The 20,502-nt window shown below is 41.9% G+C and overlaps 1 long non-coding RNA gene across 1 annotated transcript; it reads left to right on the forward strand.

The window, feature by feature from the left end:
- The first annotated feature begins 4,094 nt into the window (after positions 1-4,094).
- On the forward strand, positions 4,095-14,437 carry LOC309542462. The gene is made up of 3 exons (XR_014224243.1): positions 4,095-4,134; positions 11,835-11,900; positions 14,373-14,437. It is a non-coding gene; the product is annotated as an uncharacterized lncRNA (long non-coding RNA).
- The last annotated feature ends 6,065 nt before the right edge of the window (positions 14,438-20,502 follow it).

Consider the following 20,502-nt stretch of genomic DNA (forward strand, 5'->3'; position numbering starts at 1 on the left):
AAACAAATCATATGAACCTAATAAACTTTAAATTAAATAGGCCCTTCAGGTTGGGCCAAAAGAAAAAGAAAAAGGATGGTGCTTGAGGAGAGAATTCCAAGAAGAGGGTGCCTTAACTGAGTTGGCTCTATTTCTAATCCTCACTCTCCTTAAATCTGAGGACAGGGCCATTCAGACAAGTTCCTCAAAAGGATGAACCTAGTACCTACACAGATTCATGAAACAAGAACAACAGGGGAATTTGCTTTGTAGAAGAGATAAGGAAACTCTCTGTGTTTTCATTGAAGCCAGTGTTGAATTTGTTCATCATGGTTCTCAGGAAGTCAGTGTTTCATTGCCTGACTTAGATGCTGACACTCTCCAATTCCATTGGTCTGACTTCTTCATTGTCCATACAGTCCATATAGTCATTTCACTTTTCATGATGTACACAGAATCTGAATCCTCTGATGTAAAATATAAACAGGATGTACAAACTGTCCACAATATTGCATACAAGAGGCAATGACTCTAAAGGAGTCAGCTCCATCATTTTCTGAGTTTGTTTTCAGCAAGCCTTGGTTATGGCTTAGATCTAGGGAAGGATCAGCAGAAGGGTGGTGGTGGTGGAAGGCAACAGCTTCCCAAGTGCCTCAAAAAGCCTCTCCTAAACTATACTGTGGAGGAGGAGGCTAAAACCAGAGGCACCTTCTGTGACCAGGATCCAGGCATAAACCTTGCTGAAACAACAACAACATATTATTTATACCCCGCCCATCTGGCTGGGTTTCCCCAGCCACTCTGGGTGGCTTCCAGCAAAATAAAATACAATAATTCATCAAATAAAATACAATAATTCATCAAATATTAATAGCTTCCCTAAACAGGGCTGCCTTCAGGTGTCTTCTAAAAGTCAGATAGTTGTTTATTTCTTTGACATCTGATGGGAGGGCATTAACAGGGCAGGCACCACTTCCTACAAGGCCATCTGCCTCGTTCCCTGTAACTTTGCTTCTCTCATACAAGAGAGGGAACTGCCAGAAGGCCCTCTCATCTCAGTGAGGGAACTGCCAGAAGGCCCTCGGCGCTGGACCTCAGTGTCCAGGCAGAATGATGGGGGGGGAAGACACTCCTTCAGGTATACTGGTCCAAGGCCGTTTAGGGCTTTAAGGTCAGCACCAACACTTTGAATTGTGCCCAGAAACATACTGGGAGCCAATGTAGGTCTTTCAGGACTGGTGTTATGTGGTCTCGGTGGCCACCCCCAGTCACCAGTCTAGCTGCCGCATTCTGGATTAGTTGTAGTTTCCGGGTCACCTTCAAAGGTAGCCTCACGTAGAGTGCATTGCTGTAGTCCAAGTGGGAGATAACCAGAGCATGCATCACTCTGGCGAGACAGTCCGCGGGCAGATAGGGTCTCAGCCTGTGTACCAGATGGAGCTGGTAGACAGCTGCCCTGGATACAGAATTAACCTGTGCCTCCATAGACAGCTGTGAGTCCAAAATGACTCCCAGGCTGCAAATCTGGTCCTTCAGAGGCACAGTTACCCCATTCAGGACCAGGGAGTCCTCCACACCCACACACCCCCTGTCCCCCCCAAACAGTACTTCTGTCTTGTCAGGAGTAACCTCAATCTGTTAGCTTCCATCCATCCTCCAACCACCTCCAGACACTCACACAGGACCTTCACTGCCTTCACTGGTTCCGATTTAAAAGAGAGGTGGAGCTAGGTATCATCCACATACTTATGAACCCCCAGCCCAAACCTCCTGATGATCTCTCTCAGTGGCTTCATGTAGATGTTAAAAAGCATGGGGGAGAGGACAGAACCCTGAGGCTGCCCACAAGTGAGAGCCCAGGTGTCTGAACACTCATCTCCCAACACCACTTTCTGAACACGGCCAGGAGGAAGGAGTGGAACCACTGTATAAGAGTGCCCCCAGATCCCAGCTCAGGAAGACTTGGAATGGACTCTTGAAAATCTGGCCAGGGCACCTTTTGTGAGCAGAGTTCCTGCTCATAGAAAGTGCTTTTGCTCAGTCTTCGGTTAACTTCCAGTCTCTACTCAACCTCCCACACCACTTTCTATCCCATTCCTGATGGTCAGGAGAAGCCATGGGGCTAACAGAGTAAAGAGCAGTGGGAAAGCCCCTTTTTACCAATGCTTCTCTAGCATCAAGGCAATATCTTCCAATAGTCAACGTTGCCACCAGGCACCAGTAAGCCATTAATTGAGGAAGTTATAGAACTCCGGATGTTACTAATAGAATATAGCTAATTGCAGAATACAAGGAAAAGCAAGAATGATGGTAACTTTTGCCAACCACCACAATGGAAGAGCAAGTAAACCATTCATACAGTCCACAGCCACTGAAGGCAATTAATCATACAGTTGCACTGTCATCATTCATCTATTTGTCTCTGTAAAAGAGCCAATACACAGAATTTATGGAGACCTTTTACAAGTTTCTTATTTTAATGAAAATCTGCAATCCACAGCAAAGGAAAGTCCCTCCCCTGTAGGGAGTAAACCAGTTTGAGGAGGGTGTGTTTGAGAAGAAAAACAGCTGGAGGGAAAAGTAGGCATTCGTTCACCACCCACCTTTTTTTCACTCCCAATTTCAGCTTCCAGAGGCTATGTTTCATTTTATGAAAGTTACACAGGATTCTGGAAAATGTGCAAATTGGCACAAGCTCAAAAAACAAAAAGGTTATGCAGGTTTTATACGAACTAGTTCATGATGATAGGAACATTTTGTTTTCATATTTGAAGACTGAAATGCATTGCCCAATATCCATCCATCCATCTATCTCTGTTGACCTGCCATGGTCTACCTGACTTCTCTTTCCTTCTCTGTGTGAAAAACTCTACAAAAACAGCGGAAAATATGTGACGCCCCCGCTGGTCAGTGATTATGAGTCCTAAAACATCAGCTTCATATAACCAACATGTTTAACTCTAAAGAATGCATGAAGGGGTTAAGAGCACAGAATAAGCTGTCCCCCCAGGTTTAACTTGGGAAGAAGGGTTACCCAACTCTTTGTTCTCTTTCTTCTACCATGTGAACCATATCAGTAAGGAGGTTTAAGAGGGATGCTCCAAGCTTAGACTGTGTGGTTTCTTTGTGTTTCTATACAAAAAAGTTAGAAACATTTACCATTTCAGAACCTAAATTATGCAGTTGTACCTCAGGTTAAGTACTTAAGTCATTCCAGAGGTCCATTCTTAGCCTGAAACTGTTCTTAACCTGAAGCACCACTTTAGCTAATGGGGCCTCCTGCTGACGCCCCACCGCCGGAGCACGATTTCTGTTCTCACCCTGAAGCAAAGTTCTTAACCCGAGGTAATATTTCTGGGTTAGCGGAGTCTGTAACCTGAAGCATATGTAACCTGAGGTACCACTGTACTGCCTATCTTTTCTTGCTGCTGTATGGGAAAGCACATGAATCTGACCTTTGAAGAGTTTTTAAGTAAAACATTTTTAACTTACCAAATATGTGGTCTCTTTCTATGCTAAGGGAAGTGGGGAACTTTGGAAGCAACTTAGAAGGGGATATTTTAAAAGCCTAGCAGCTTATATTTCCATGTTTTGCTTGGCTGAATGTTTCGTGATTTTAATTCTCTGCTGGGACTCTCTCACCAAATATTATTTGTCCCAAACCTTGATCTGGGCATCCAGGGAATTCCCCCCTTTTAATTATACCATATCTAGTATTTATACTTTTAACCAAGCCAAAAACTAACATCATGTGACAGCCCCATATCATAGTAGTGAAAAGATGAATCGGGCACCTTCACAAACCTGCCCTAAGATAAAACTATGGAGACAGTTCTATAGTTTTTAACAGACCATGTAGCATTCTGAAAGGTCAAATCTTTGGCAGTCTCTTCATTTTAATGTTATGTTAAAGTAAGTAAACACAGTCAATAATTCATTTCTTTTGTAAAAAGAACAGATGAATAATGAAGGAAGGTTCTGTTTAAGAAGTGTGGGGAAATCATTTATTTACTATACTGTGATTTCATAGACATTTCATCAAGAAAAGCTTGAAGAGCATTATTTTAATATGGAAAAAGGAAGCACTACAGGTTTTTCTTTCCCCCACAGGGAGAAAAAAAAAGGCCATAAATAATTATGCAAGAGTCTTCTCAGGTAAACTCACTATTTAAATAACTTTTTTTTAATATCACAAAGGAGTTCAGAATCACGTACATGCCCCCTCCATTTTATCCTCACAGCAGCTTTGAGGGGTAGCCTGGGCTTGGAAAAAAAAGGTGACTGGCCCAAAGTCACCTAATTAGCTTCGTGGCTGAGTTGGGATTTAATCCAAGGTCTCTAGGTCCATGTTCAAAGATTTTCATCCTCCCACTCCCTTCTTTGTTTTCAGTTTAACTGTGAATCTAAGCATTACATCATTGGTTCGTTCTATGCTATGATTCTCTGTTGGGAACAACAGCTGAAGCATGAACAGCTAATGATCTTAAAACAACAATAAAATCAAAAAAGCAATCATAATGAAAAACAAAGACCTATCAATAAAATGCTACAGGACATATGAATAACTAACCAGCAACAATTAACTAATACCATGATCTCATCTTATGTCAGACCACCAAAAATGTGCTCCAAAACAGCCATGCTTTTAGATGCTTGCTAAAAGATAAAGCATTGTCTGTTCTGAATCCTGCTGTGGTTTGTATGAGTCCAGAAAAATCCTTATTCTCCAAGAGAACCTGGAGTAGTCCCAAACAGCCCACTCCATTACGCAGCTACAAAATTAGATACCAGTCTAGAATTATTTATATCAGAGAAAGGGGGCTTTTCCTATAAGGGGAAAATTACAGCTACTTTTACTTAGTCCCCCGAATGCCCATTTAAAAGCTGTAAAAAAGGAACTCAGCAAAAACTGGTTGGTTTTTACAAGCCATGATGATCAAGGGCAAGTCAACTACCACATTTACAATTTCCAAAAATCTTACCCCCATCTTGCCCAACAAAATGGCACAAGCAGAAACTTCAAATACAATCACACCTGGGCATGCAAAACTGCGAGAATCTGAGCTGGGAGAAATATGAACAATTGTATCTGTAAAATATCTAGGAAGCTGGGCACAGCAGTCCATTGGTGGTTATTTACCCTTTGGGAAAACTGAATGTAATAAACCCTTTCCTATTTGGCAGAACTCAACTAGAGGATGTCGATCAGATGCTGTGGTGCCAGAGAAAAATAGATTTTTGCCACCATCACATAGACTTTAGGATGTCCTCTAATTTACACTCAGTGTATGCTCTGGCTCGCTCTCTTGCAACTTCATATCTTGGCGCTCCTGTGTTCAAGCCAAAAGGGCATCAGCCACATTCACACCATATATTTAAAGCACTACAATCTTATTTTGAACAGGCAGCATTTCTCCCAAAGAATTATTGGAGCTGTACTTCATTAAAACTGCTGAGATTTGTTAAGAAGTCCCTCACGGAGCTACAATTCCCAGAGTCCCCCATCAAGAGTAATTGATTCTTAAACTACTCTGAGAATTGCAGCTCTGTGAGGGATCTCCTAAAACCTTTTAGCACCTTTAATGAAGTACAGTTCCCAGGATTTTTTGAGAGAAGTGCTGCCTGTTCAAAATGGGATTTTAGTGCTTTAAGTGGTGTGAAATGTGGCTGTCTTTGTTTTCTTGTCAACAGAGAGGCCATATGTGCATTGTCATGTCCAAAGCTTAGTCCTGTTCAGCCATGCTCCTTCCATGCATTCAGTTGTGTGCAACTGCATTTAGCTGCACTCACAGAGCATCCCTCCAGTATTTGTATGTGTGGCTGAGCATAGATAGGTCAGGGTGTGGCCTGCAGGTGTACTACTCCCTCATGCTTAAGAACGGGGGTTGGCAACATAAGGTCCATGGGCCACAAGCGGCCCATGGGGGTCGTTTAACTGGCCCATGGACCCCCGCCGCCCGCTTGTTCATCTCCTGTGTGCTGCACTAAACCGGCACAGAGCAGAGCAGGGACCACCTTCCGTGACGGCGGCCGGCTTCCCATTGGCTGCATGCCTCCTTCGCACCAGAAGGAGGGCCAGAAATAGCGTTTGCACATGTGCGCATGCACACACACACAAACACTCCGGCCCACTGTGGCATCTGTGGGACCCTGAACTGGCCCAAGCCACAAAAACTTTGCTGACCCCTGCTTAAGAAGAAAACCTCAAGAAGAAAGGCTGTGGCTGAAACCATTGGGTCCACCAAGGTAGTGATAACCCCAAATTCCCAAGACATCTCCAAATCATTCTAAAAACTAAGTGGATTCACAAGTCTCTGTGGGTGAAGCATCATAGCTCCTATGCACAGAACAAGCTTTCCTCCTAATGCAAACAGAAACTTTAGCAACTTGCAGGAGAGGACATGCCTAAACTCCCTTTCCCCACCTACTGTGATCCTGGTAATCATCAGCCAAACTCCACAGTGACTGCTATTTGCATTTTTTAAAAAAAACAAATAAATGTGCATGCCATGTTCATGGAGTCATTTAATGTTACATCTAGCTTGACCAATAAAGCTGAAGTGTTTAGAACTATATCGTTCCTATGGAGTAATGAATCATAGGGAGATAGACTTGGGTAATACTTAAAAATCATGACAAAAGCCCAAAATGTAGCTAAATCACTTGGATTCCAAAATGTACTGCACCAGCCTCTGATGCTGTTACCACAAGACACACCAGTATGTGATGTGCAGCATTGTCATAAAATGTGATATCACACCAGCATTGCAGTTACAGGTAGGTAGCCGTGTTGGTCTGCCTTAGTTGAAACAAAATTAAAAAATTCCTTCCAGTAGCACCTTAGAGACCAACTAAGTTTGTTATTGGTATGAGCTTTCATGTGCATGCACACTTCTTCAGATGGATTGCAGTGATGCTCCAAAAATCTCTATACCACACTAGATGGTTTCCCACAAAACTCATTGCTGATGATTACTTGCAAGGCTATGAGGGTGTAGGGTGAGTTACAGATGTTACAGTTCTGTCTTTAAGGCAACTATTAAAGTTGCGTGAACCCTGTCCTCGAATGAGTTCAGAAGCCCGTGGGAAAGGGGCAGGAAGGTTGTCTTCAGATGGACCATGACTCATCTTTGTAACTTATTTCCGGCTATCATCAGCCTAGATATTGGCTGGAAATTAAGCATAGGGACTATGGTCAAGTCTAAAGGGAGAAGGTTTAGGGAGGGGGGAAGGAAACCAGGGGGCACAAGGACTTCCGGCAACTAAACCTACAGGGAGTAGTTTGAAAACATGTGGTCTATGTCTGCTTGAGGCTCAGAAATGAAAGAAATCTGTGGGTAGGAATTGGAGAGAAATTCAATTCAGGTCTCCTTTGAAACCGAGCCTATCAAATTCACACTTTCTGGAACAATTATGAGAACTGAAACACATATATCCCTTGAATTTTGCACTTACTGTGCAGTTTGTTAACCTTTGTTTACACAGGCACACAAAATGCAAATATGTTTTTAAACGAAGCACTGCATCTGGTAAGCACGTGACGGAGAACTTGGCAAGCATCTCTTCAAGCAGGACTGTTTAGATCCTTTCACACGGAGTCTGTTCCTCAGTTTTATGGGGACACAGTATTGTAGGATTCAAGACTTCCTTTCAAACAAGTCCAAATCTTGGTGATAATTCTTTTGAAATCCTTGAAATATTGCTTGACCTTCACATTACTCATAAAAGAAAGCTTATGGAATTAGGCTCCCTGAACTCTTTTGTGTTTTCTGTTCCTTCTTACAGATTTTAGGGAGCTTATTGTTAATTGTTTTTAATACAATTCTAAACACTATAATGCCATCTCTACATTAAAGTATTCCCTTACTGGGGAAAAGTTAAACAACACGAGGATTTTATCTCCTTTGGATGACAGAGAACTCCCTGGAAACTTTTTACTGCCTTTGTACTATTTGCCAATATTTGCTTGATTTACAAGTGGACAAGCAAATGATGGCAGTCCTATAGCAGGCAGTATATCTGCTTAGCTTGATTCAAACAATTCCAGAGAAGGTAAAAAAAAAGAGGTAAAGGACCCCTGGACAGTTAAGTCCAGTCAAAGGTGACTATGGAGTTGTGGCGCTCATCTCACTTTCAGGCAGAGGGAGCTGGTGTTTGTTCACAGACAGCTTTCCGGGTCATGTAGCCAGCATGACTAAACCACTTCTGGGGCAATGGAACACCATGATGGAAGGCAGAGTGGACGGAAACACTGTTTACCTTCCCACTGCAGCGGTACCTATTTGTCTACTTGCACTGGCATGCTTTCAAACTGCTAGGTTGGCAGGAGCTGGGACAAAGCAATGGGAGCTCACCGTTATAGCACCCCCACTTTAGCTAACTCTAGCTAAAATTTTGGCTCTCTCTCTCCAAATTCAAAATTGCAAACTCTTTCCTTTGCTACATGCATACCTCAGCAGCGCATTGTGGTCACAGATTCCACTTCTTGCAGATAGATTGATGAGGGGTAGGGAAATCTTCAAACTATTATCTCCTCCTGAAAGAGTTTGCTGACTGTTCTGGATTATCAGCAACTCAGCAGCCAAGAAAGCTGCAACAATACAAATTTAAATGGCACTGAACCATCTCTTGAGAGAAACCTGGCATAGATATGCCCCTATCTTAGTAAATACAGTATACTGCTTCTATTGGTGAAGGGTTTTATGTAAGTAGCTGCAACCAGCAAAGTGAGAGAACACTGAACACTCTTATGAACTCTTATTTATGAATCAACATAGCTGTCAACTTTTCCCTTTTCTTGCGAGGAATCCTATTCAGAATGAGGGAATTTCCCTTAAAAAAGGGAAAAGGTTGACAGCTATGGAATCAGTAGAGCCACAGGTTTATTCAATGCTGTAATATGTTCTTTAATAAATGGGCATGAGAGTGGCAAGTGGGTTTGGGTTTTGACTCCTTTCCTTGACCCTACTTCTCCCTGGAAAGGAATTAGCCTTTAATAAGCTCCTGACCTCCAGGAGGATGTGTGCACTCTCTTAAGTCTGGCAACCTCCTAAATTAAGATTCCCACCTCATGTGGGAATTTTCAGAAGGTTTCCAGCCCATCTGGATTCCTATAAAATGTCAGTTTAGCTATCTTGGTGATGCTCCAAATCTCATAAATCCACTAATCTCTTGCCATTCTTTCTGTCTTCATTTACAGCAAGCCATTTGGCTGATCAGTAAATAATTTACAGTGCAATCTTAATGGTAGGTTCTCGGAAGTCCTATTGAATTCAGTGGGCTTACTCCCAGGTAAGTGAGGTTGGGATCAGAGCCTAAATGAAAGATCTTGTAGAAAGGGGGAGACAAATAACCTGCCTTCCAATTTGCTCATCTAGCCGAGTTTATTCTTTTTTGAAGCAATTATTGACATTCTTTCAAATGAAAATATAATCATTTTAGTGATTCGTTAAGTTATATACGTATCCGTGCACCATGGAGGGGTAGCAGCAAAATGTTAATGGATGTTAGCACTAGTAGGAAGTTTTTTAGTCCCTTGTGGTGCTACAAACCAGATAATTCTTTGCTCTATTAGACAGCATTAGTGTTATGTTCCCAACAGCAATCAGTATTTCTGGCTGGCATTTCGGACAGATAGATTTCCTATCAATCACAGTTGTTTCTGAGGTGCAGTATGAGCAATTTTCCTCTTACAAGAAAATAGTAAGTAAAGACTAAGTAACGTAAAACAGGGAAGACTAGGAAGGATAATGGAAACAGCTTTGCTTCAATAATGGGAAGCCATCTCAGGAATTGATTGTGACAGGACAGTCTGCTTCAGCTGTTTGTGAGAAGAGAGACCTACCATCGATAAGGAAGAAGATGAAGAGTGGAAAATAATTGCGACTGACTGAAGACAGAGCCAACACATTCAAGTTTGTAATGCAATTTGCTGCTAGGAAAGAAATGCAAGGGAAACTGGCACTAAAGCAAAACATAAAATTAAACTGAACGCAAATAATAAGTATTTTTTTAAATATATATCTCCTCCTCCCCAAGTATTATGCTAAGTAACTATATTCCTGAATTGAGCAAAATATTTTACTTTCTCAATAACAAGGGGCATGTTCAAACTGTTCTTTATCATATGGCATTACAATGGCCTGGGTCATGAGTCATGATAAGCCAAATTGTGACTTACCTGGACATGTGAACTCCCAGAGAGGAGCTCACAGTTGTTTTGCTCTTTCCTGGTAAATTCTCTCTTCACCAACCACAAGCTGAAGCTGGGGTTTAATGTTTAAAGCCATAGTTTAATGTGACCTGCCAACCAGTCTAATGAGTGTGAATGATGAGATTTCAGATGGACCAGAGGGAGAGAATATCACTTATAAATACTAACACCTGATGACAATCTTCTCTTGAAAACATGATACCCTCCCAGTGATGGCCTGGCGCTGGTCCTCTTAGTTATTGTAAATTTCCTCAAATAGGAACATGTTGTGGGCTTTCCCAAAGAGTCTAGTTTGTTGCTTCTGCTTCTTGGGGTTACTCTGAAAAAGACTATCAGCAGACAGGCCAAAGAAGTAGTTATTTTTAAAACCATTTTTAATGCCAAGTTTTTGATGATACAGGAAAAAACCAAAGGTGGGAGGGAAGGAAGAAAGAATAATAAAAACACAGAAAACCCCCCACAACCACCAGTTAATTAAGGATACAATAAACATCAATTCTTCCATCTTAGTTTGCATACAGAGTGATATAAGTTATCCTAACATTTGAACAGGTATCTAGGCAAAGTTGGTGTTTATCAAAAGCATGTCTAAGTGTACTATGGGTGTTAAGTTCTTTGGACATTTGCATAATCAGTGGTGCTGATTCCAGGCACTTAGAGACCATAACGGCCCATAAAGTCCATTTTTGTCATCCTGCCATTAATCCCATGCAGCTGGAATATAAGTGAAAAGTACATGAAACCCCACAACTATCAAGGATTTCACCATGCAAAGTTAATACAGTTGTATGGTACCTTGGTTCTTGAATGGCTTAGTTGTCAAACAAATTGGCTCCCAAACGCCGCAAACCTTGAAGTAAGTGTTCTGGTTTGCGAATGTTTTTCTGAAGTCGAATGTCCGACACGGCTTCCGCTTGAGTGCAGGAAGCTCCTGCAGCCAATCGGAAGCAGCGCCTTGGTTTTTGAATGGTTTTGGAAATTGAACAGACTCCGGAATGGATTAAGTCTGAGAACCAAGGTACTACTGTATGTATGGACAATGACGTCATACAATGTGCCTGGTGAGACATTTCAAGGATTGCAGCTCCATGACCTATCTGAATGAGATGGAGCCTTCCCACAGAGATGCTGCGGAGTCTATTATACCTGAAATATAAAAGGAAGTCATTATTTATAGTTCATTGAAGGCATTTAGTGCCACAGGGTGCGGTCATAGCCACTGGCTGTAAAAGATGCTGCACAAATTTGCCTACATCAAATCACCAGTGTGCTACTAAATAGTAATGGTTTCTGAGCAGTGGTGGTAGTGGGATATGATGGTAAAGGGCTTTATGGAGGCCTCTGGTGAACACATCTGTGAAGCAGGATCCTGGACTAAGTAGACCTTTGGTGTGATTCAACAGGGCTCATCTTATGACCTTTATCTTATTGTCTCATCATTTTGCCAGCACCATGTCCCTTTCATGGTCTCCATTACAATAGAGTCTAGATTTATTAACATTGTTCTTTCAAGCTGTAGTTATAATTCCTCAAAGAGCCCTGCCTTTTATAATGGGATCTTTCCAAACTCACAGGTTTTACATTTAATTTAAATGTTATTGCAGAATGATTTATTGCTCTTCCTCATTTCTTTTGGATACAGGTGAAGAACTGCTGACTTTCATAAATCACTGCACTTCTTAGAATTCAGCAATATTCACTCTCAAAGGTAAGTGTCCCTTAGCCTCTCCTTTCACATGTGAGAACAAAGAACTCTTAGATACCTGTGGATTTTCTTTGTCATCTGGATTCATTAAATAAATGGCATTTTATTCAACTTTGCCAACAAAGTTGAATAGCTTCACAGTTATTGTTTCAATATGATTTGAGTTCTAATCTCACATTCAGACTCCATTTTGCTTTCTAGGTGACTGTAACCTCACAGTTACCTGTGGCACACAGCACAAAATGCAGCCTTAGCATTAAACTGGATGCCAGGATTTTTCTGTGTAATCATTTTATGAACTGGTGCTACAGTTCCAGGTTGAAAGACTCTGGGTAATTAGTTCTGACAATGGTGACAGAAGTGGCTCATTAGCTTCAGCTTGGATTCAGTAGGAGGTTCAACTGTTAAAGAAGAGGACTATAGCTCTGTGGTGGAACATATGTTTTGAAGGCAGAAGCCCCCTAATTCAAGCAGATCCTGTCTTCTGTCCTGGAGATTGATTGATTATTTAATTTACACACCACTTAGCATATTTAAAATACGGCTGAGTGGTGTTCAAAAAACTGAAGCAGCGACAAACAACTTAAACAAAAAAATTACATCAATACACAGTTACATATAAACATGTTACATCAATACAAAGTTACTAATATATATATATAAATCAATATCAGTTCATTTTCCTTCTGATACACCGTCCCTCTCAGCACCAGGGTCCAAACAAACTCTCAGCTCAACCACAAAAGTCTCACAACTTAGAAGGGTTCTGAAAACAGCAGACATCACCCTAGTCTTTCACTCTAGACTTGCTTTTTGTGGGCAGGCCCAAGGTGGATGCTATTCCCTCAGACAGCCCATAGCTGTGTCCCACACAGCTGTGCTCTCCACACCCAGTTCCAGAAGCAGTCGGTTTCTTGAGTTCTCCAGGAGGTCCAGAGGATGGGAACCCCCTCCACTCATAGCTCTTTCTTCACCCTCGCCTGCTCTACCAGCTGGAGTGCTTCTGCCATTCAGTTTAGAGACAGTATACATGGCCATGCTAGTGACACAGGAAGCTATAGCAGGTATCAGCTCAAACTGGTGGTTTTGCACAAGCCAAATTCTCTTCCACTTGTGCCACAGCACCATTGGGTGCAAGCCAATTCAGAAGAAAAGTTTCTGAGTTGGGTTCTCTGCTTTTAGCAACAAAACAACTGATGGAAGTCCTTTTATTTTCCAACAATCAAATTGGAAGGCGGGGTTGGTTATAGCTGATTGACTACTCTATATCAGTCATCCAGATTGCAAATGGAGTAACATTAGGACTTTGTTTGACCACTGAGCTTATTAACAAACATGCAGGAACTTTTGATGTAATTTTATGAACTGCAAATTTCCTGCCTTGCCCCACAATTCTGCCTTGTGCTTTTATGAATTAGGACCCTGGTTTTCACACAGGGTGCATATACTAAAGCTAATTTTCATGTCCTTAAACACTGTTTGAGTAATCAGAGTCTCTTTCTGGTTATGAGTTGTGGCCGAACGCTGCTGGACAAAGGCCACAGTTATTGGCATGAAGTCAGCAACTGCTTGTATGTGTGATATTAAATCCATGTTCAGATTAAGGCCTGTTTCCATATAAATCGAAACGTGCTTTCACAAACAATAGATTGGTGCAATGTTGTTTTTCAAAAGTGCGTAATTTAATTCAGAAAGAGTAATTTTATTTAGCACTTTTCCACTTCAGTTTAAAGGATTAAAATATTTCTTTTACCTAATTGTTCTTGCAGGCTGCATTAACAACAACAACAACAATAATAATAATAATTTGAATTTAGCATGAAGGGGCTTAAGTTATTCATTTGGTTCTCAAGGCCCTCCACAACACAAAGCAATTCATTCCATTTTTATAATTGAAGGTAATGAAGTTCTTTGCAAATTAGGATAAACCTTCTTTTTATTTGAGCTTCAAGGTAGTTCAGCACTACACATACTAGGGAGTAGGCCCCAATAAAAGGCAGTGAGACTTACTTTGGAGTAAACATGTGTAGGGTTGTGCTGTGAAGCTATATTTCACGCACCATTAAAGCTTCTGTACATAACAACAAAGCAGATGTGCTTGGGAAAGCTCATGGAGTGTCAAGTTTAGCCCAGTGAATGAAAACCAGTTCATTCATAACACTACTGTAATCAAGCATTTATATGAAAACACAGATGCACACATTCCCATAGAAAAGTGCAGATTGACAAAGACACGCATTAGCCTATAGCTGTATTCTGTTAACTGTAAGTTAGAGCTTGCTGAAGTTTTACCTGAGCAGGATCTATGGTTGGGTGAGGAGAAGCCAAGCAAAACAGACAGCAGGGTGGGTGGGTGAAGCTGAAAATATGACTGAATGTTCACTAAAATCTATTCCTCATGCCTAAGGGGTAGATGGGCTTTTTTCTTTAGCTGTTCGATGAGGGGAACACTAGTAATCGTCCTTTAATTTTCAGGAGCTGGAGAAGAAGCACGAACACCTTGATTCTTCCAGTTCTTTTCCAGCACTGCTAAATGAGGGGGATGGAGAGCAACAAAGTCCTTTGACAGATGAAGGAAGCTGAAAAATGACCAGAGCTTGTTGCAAATGTCCCACATTACAAATTTGGAACCACTGTTGTTTGTTTGTTTTTATCTCATGTTTCCTAGGAAATCATTTCCCATTGCCAAATAGACAGGGAGGCCATCGTAAAGTTACAACTCTCTCTTAAAGGCTGTACTATCTGTAGATATTTTCTTTTTAAAAAGGAATTTAACCACCCACTCCTTCCTCCTGAAGGCTCCCTGAATAAAAAGGACACTGATAACACACAAAAATAAAATAAATGATTTATTTTAGAATGGTAGAACCAGCATAAAATCAGAATGAAAACTTAAAGGCTTTCTTTAAGGTGAGAAAACCAAACGGAGGAAACATGTAAGTTGGGTTCTTTAGTATTTTTAAAGTGGTCCACATTGATGGATTAGCTGTGACCCGAATGTGCACTGTCGTGGATAAGAACAGCTTTGCTTCCTTAAAGTTAGATGACAGTATTGCTTTCTAGGGGTGAAGACAGATGTGTGTAGGGGCCTCCAGAATGTTGCTGTTTTGTGGGAGGAATTTAAGCGCATATCGGAAATTGGGATTTGTGCAGTCAAAGCAGATCAAAGCACTTTGTCACCCTAGTGCAACAAATCTACTTGGGGGGCGGGAAAGATTTTTTGCAGTAAGGGCAAGGAAATGCTCTGAAAAGTGTGGAATTAATGAATTTCTAATGGGAAGACGTATAAACACTCTGTAAGCAATTCATTATGAATGTCCCTTGTTGTATAAAGGTAAAGGGACCCCTGACCATTAGGTCCAGTCATGACCGACTCTGGGGTTGTGGCGCTCATCTCGCTTTATTAGCTGAGGGAGCCGGCGTACAGCTTCTGGGTCATGTGGCCAGCATGACTAAGCTGCTTCTGGTGAACCAGAGCAGCACACGGAAATGCCGTTTACCTTCCCTATTTATCTACTTCCACTTTTGACGTGCTTTCGAACTGCTAGGTTGGCAGGAGCAGGGACCGAGCAACGGGAGCTCACCCCATCGCGGGGATTCGAACCGCTGACCTTCTGATCAGCAAGTCCTAGGTTCTGTGGTTTAACCCACAGCGCCACCCGTGTCCCCTTGTTGTATAGCCACCCCTCAAACAGATCAGAACTGTTGCTCAAAAGGTCCAGACATATTCTAACCTCCATGTAAGCTTTGTGTGAGCAAATCAGGATGAATGATCAATAAACTGGTCATATGGAGCATTTACACTAATTTGAGCCTGCCTTCTCAACAGAACAGTCAAATGATCTTAACAGGATACCATTCTGGTCTTGCTTCCTACTACAGGTGACAACCATTTTAAGCGTATCCAATTGACATGCGATTGCTGACATGTGGGTCCTTTTTGACCCAGAAGAAGGCAAAATGAGGGCAGAATAGGGCAGGGCATAAGGTGCACTTATACGTACTTATATGTGCCCCACTGACACAGACTAATATAACACAGTGTTGCATGTTATTTTCACTAATGTATACATTGTTATACACACTTTCCCCTAGGCCATGCATTTTGGAACACATTACATGGCTGGAGAATTGCATTGCAAAATGTGGAGATGTCTGAATTTTGAATGATGGGTATGTTCACTATAATTCAAATATATCATTGCTGAAAACAACCTAAAAAATACTGTGGTACACCTGATGTGATCTCTTGGCAGCCATGCTACTTTAGTGCACGTCATGGAACCTTTAATAGCAGCAGAAATACTTGCAATTACGCTGAGATTGAGGTAAACATTGGATCAGTGTAAGTATTGTACCCATTAGTCACAGAAACTGAGCACTTAAATCTGGAGCGTCATTGTTCCAGTATTGAATGTTACGTTCTTTAATCCTTTGTTCATCATTCAGAATTCTGCAAAATTCGTTGAGAGTCTGTGTACTCACTTGGCAATGTGCCTTGCTTTACATCCCACTAGGAAAAGATTTTTTGATCCACATGCATGACAGAGTATTTTATTCATATGTTCATAAATCCCTTAAAACCTAGGGTCTCTAAGTAGTCATAAATTAAAGGTACCTTTTAAGCATTTGTATGGGGAAGTAGCTGTGTTTGGCTTGAGATTAACCAGAATGGTAAAAAGGAGCTTTGGCTAACAAAGCATATAATTCTGGAAACAGTCTCAACTTGTCAGAAAGACCACAAATATGAAAAAGAAATGCTTGTACAATTAAGAGTTGTTCTTCTGAAATAATTCCTCTGTGTTTTAGGATATTAGATGTTCTTCAATTGTAATTAGCCAACAAAGCTATTATTTGTCTGTATACTTTTGCCTTACAGGTGGTAAAAGGTAAGACCCCCTGGATGCTTAAGTCCGGTCAAAGGTGACTTTGGGGTTGCGACACTCATCTCGCTTTCAGGCCAAGGGAGCCAACGTTTGTCCACAGACAGCTTTCCGGGTCATGTGGCCAGCATGACTAAACTGCTTCTGGCACAACAGAACACCATGACAGAAACCAGAGCGCATGGAAACACTGTTTACCTTTCTGCTGCAGCAGTACCTATTTATCTGCTTGCACTGGCATGCTTTTGAACGGCTAAGTTGGCAGGAGCTGGGACAAAGCAACAGGAGCTCACTCTATTGCGGGGATTCGAACCACCAACCTTTTGAGCGACATGCCAAAGAGGCACAGTGATTTAGACCACAGCGCCACCTGCATCCCAACAGGTGACTGACATCCCAACTACCCACATCACTTAAGAACAAACACAGATATATCTATGGTAGCCCCATCACAGTTAAGGATCAGCCTTATAACAGTCTTCCTCCATTTTTATGTACTGAAATGTTCAATGTTGGAACGTTGTGTGTGTTGGATTCATAGCTTTTTCATTAGGTTGGCCTTATGATTCAGCGGAATTAATTCTATTGATTAGGACAGATCAGCCTTGGCCAGTCCAGTGCCCTCCTGATGTTTTGGAATACAGCTCCCATCTGGAAGGTACACCAGGTTAGTCAAGGCTGGGATAGATGTTTACTTTTACTAATTTGAATAAGGGTGATGCCCTATTAGACTCTTGTGAGAAGAAAGCCAGGGATTTCATAACTTCCTTACTATTCAAGCTCTATGTGAATGACATACTGAAATCATTGTAACATGAAAGATTTGGTCCCCTGAAAACTGGGAATACAAATCTCTTTCTCATGTATGTTGACAATATGATATTCATACGTTTCCTCTCAATCTCAAAGATTTGTGAAAGTGGAGCCTGCATGCGGGGGCAAGGGGGGCTTGTAAGCATGGTCCTCTCTTTAAGCCAAGGCACATTCACCTCAGAGGCCCAAAGACTGTGATGAGGACTAATGTAAACTTAAAATCAATAATCAGTTTTGCATGTTGGTATCATGCCCATAAACTTTCACTGGATAGTATCCAAATCAAACCGGTGGGATCCTTTAAATATCTGGGAACCTTTTCTTTTCTTTCATAGTAAGCTGGAAATGTCAACTTGACAATGCTTAGTGTCCAAGAGCTTAGTGTTACAGGTTATTATGAGGTTTCAGTCAAACAAAGCAGCAAGCCTGTTTCTGCCTGCCCTTGAGGTTTCCTAAAAAAACTCAAAACCTTATTGGCTCCTTTGGGGCACTGAGGTTTGGCACCCTTCTACGATAAAGTATCTGAAATAACATTTAATACCACTCTTTTTTTTTGTTCTACCTACACTCCTGATTCTATTTTGGGGGCTTGAAACAGATTTAGCTTCTTTGAAATGTAAAATTGAGGATTTTCTCTTTAATTATTGGCTTAGGTGTCATTAAAATAATCTTTAAAAAGTGATGCCTTGCCGGGTTGCTCATAATCTAAAAAAGTTACTTTCCAAATGATTGTCTCACCAAGCAGCCTTTATGGCGAAATATGCTTGCATGCTTATTCAGATGCATACAGGATGCTAAAGTTATGAATAATAGAAAATGAAATGATTTATTACTGCACTGAGCCTTGCACTCAGTGGCTAATGGTCTTTTAGGCATACAGTCCCCTTCCTAAGTACAATTTTAAACTTCTCTCTCCTCTTCTGCTTTCCAGAATATTTATCTCAGACTATGTAAACAGGGATCACAATCTTGCATACAAAAGTTTGAGGCCCTCCACCTGTTAGTAACTGCAAACATATAACTTTGTCCTGTGCATGCTTTCTGAAATGTAAGTCCCATTGCGTTCAAGTGTGCATTTAGGATGGTAGCACAGAGGGAAGACTTTCTAGAGTTAGATGGAAGAAACAAAGTTCCAACACTGGTTACTTCCAGAAAACCTGTTTATTGAGCATTTGCCATAGCTGTCAGTGTTTCCCTTTTTTTAAGGGAGATTCCCTTATTCCGAATAGGATTCCTCGCAAGAAAAGGGGAAAGTTGACAGCTATGGCATTCGCCCTGATTTGTAGGTGGGAGATTAGAAGACACTGGTTATTTACTGAGGGTTCTTATGAATTGTTTGCAACGACATTGGATAGCACTGCATCAAGCAAATGCCTTCCCCCACTTTCTGGGACATTTCAACATTGCTTTCCTTTTTGTAAAAAGTTCAGTTTTGAGAGGAAGCAGTTTTCTTGCACAAGTGCTTCAAGTCCACTATGATTGTGCAACCTGAATTTGCCAGGATGTGAATGAATCCCACCTGAAAATAGTGAGTCAGAAAGCACCCTTGCAGCACCCGGATCAAGAATCAAGAAGAATGAGGGGTGATATATAGGGCTGTAAATTTAAACAGGGAAATAGGTAGAGAAGCAATTTGAGCCTTCTGAAGATATGTTTTCAAGTTAAATTCCTTCTACCATTTGCCACCGCAGGAGCATGATGGCCACGACATGGGTTGGGACAGACGATATAAATAAACACAGGAGATTGGTACTTGGGTTAAAACAGGCCACAAGTTTATTGATTACAGGTGTCAGTAGGTGAGGCCAAGGCAATGGGTATGTATTTCATATCATGCAGCCCACCTGTTGGTTGATAAAGGCATTGAGATCTGTCCTGAAGTGGAGAGTCACCCCTGACATGAACCAGGTGACATGACCCTCCCCAGGGTCACCATTGGGAGAGGTGTTTTGGCCCATCAGCCCCCTCCTAGACCCTTTAATGGGGTACTCACTCAATTAAGGTTCCAATCTAATGCCTTATCAAGGTAAACAATTCCCCCCACCGTTTCTAAGTGAATTTAGTTCTGTTTCCAGACTGTTAACAAGATTCAGTCTTTAAACCAATGTGACAGATGTCTGATTTTCTCAGATGCTAACCAGCTTAGTATTTCAGCAATCCAGTCCAGTTATCTGGCATTCTGAGTCTTCTAACAGCAGACTCACACTTTACAGAGCAATCTGTTTCCTGTGTGTACACTACTGGTACACCAGCATTTACTGCAGCAAACACATAACCAACCTTGGGAGCCCAGATCAGGGGTGGAGCTGGGTGCTCCGGGACCTGAAGCAGAGCACATGCTGTGCACCTGGGGGTGGGGACAATCCACCCATGGGGGCAGGGATGAACTGCCCAAGGGGCGGGGCGATCAACCAATGGGGCCGATCGGCACGGCTGCGCGATCCTCCCCTACAGCAAACCAGGGGAAAGAGAAGAGCCGCAGTTTCGTCGCTCGCTACTTTGCCGCTTGCCGGGCTTGGGGGAGTCGCGAGGGGGGGGAGCGTGCTGAATGTCACCCCCTTCAGGATGACACCCAGGGCGTACCAACCCCCCCCATACCCCTCCCTACGGCCCTGGCCCAGATGTGTGTACAGTGGTACCTCAGGTTACAGACACCTCGGGTTACAGACACTTTAGGTTACAGACTTCGCCAACCCAGAAATAGTACCTCAGGTTAAGAACTTTGCCTCAGGATGAGAACAGAAATCATGCAGCAGCAGCACAGCGACAGTGGGAGACCCCATTAGCTAAAGTGGTACCTCAACTTAAGTATGGTTTCAGGTTAAGAACGGACCTTTTGGAACAAATTAAGTTCGTAACCAGAGGTACCACTGTACTGTGGTATTTACAGATGAATGCCCATGCATTAA

Source organism: Podarcis vaucheri (genome assembly GCF_965113315.1).
Source record: "Podarcis vaucheri genome assembly, chromosome: 10".
NCBI classification, from domain to species: domain Eukaryota; kingdom Metazoa; phylum Chordata; class Lepidosauria; order Squamata; family Lacertidae; genus Podarcis; species Podarcis vaucheri.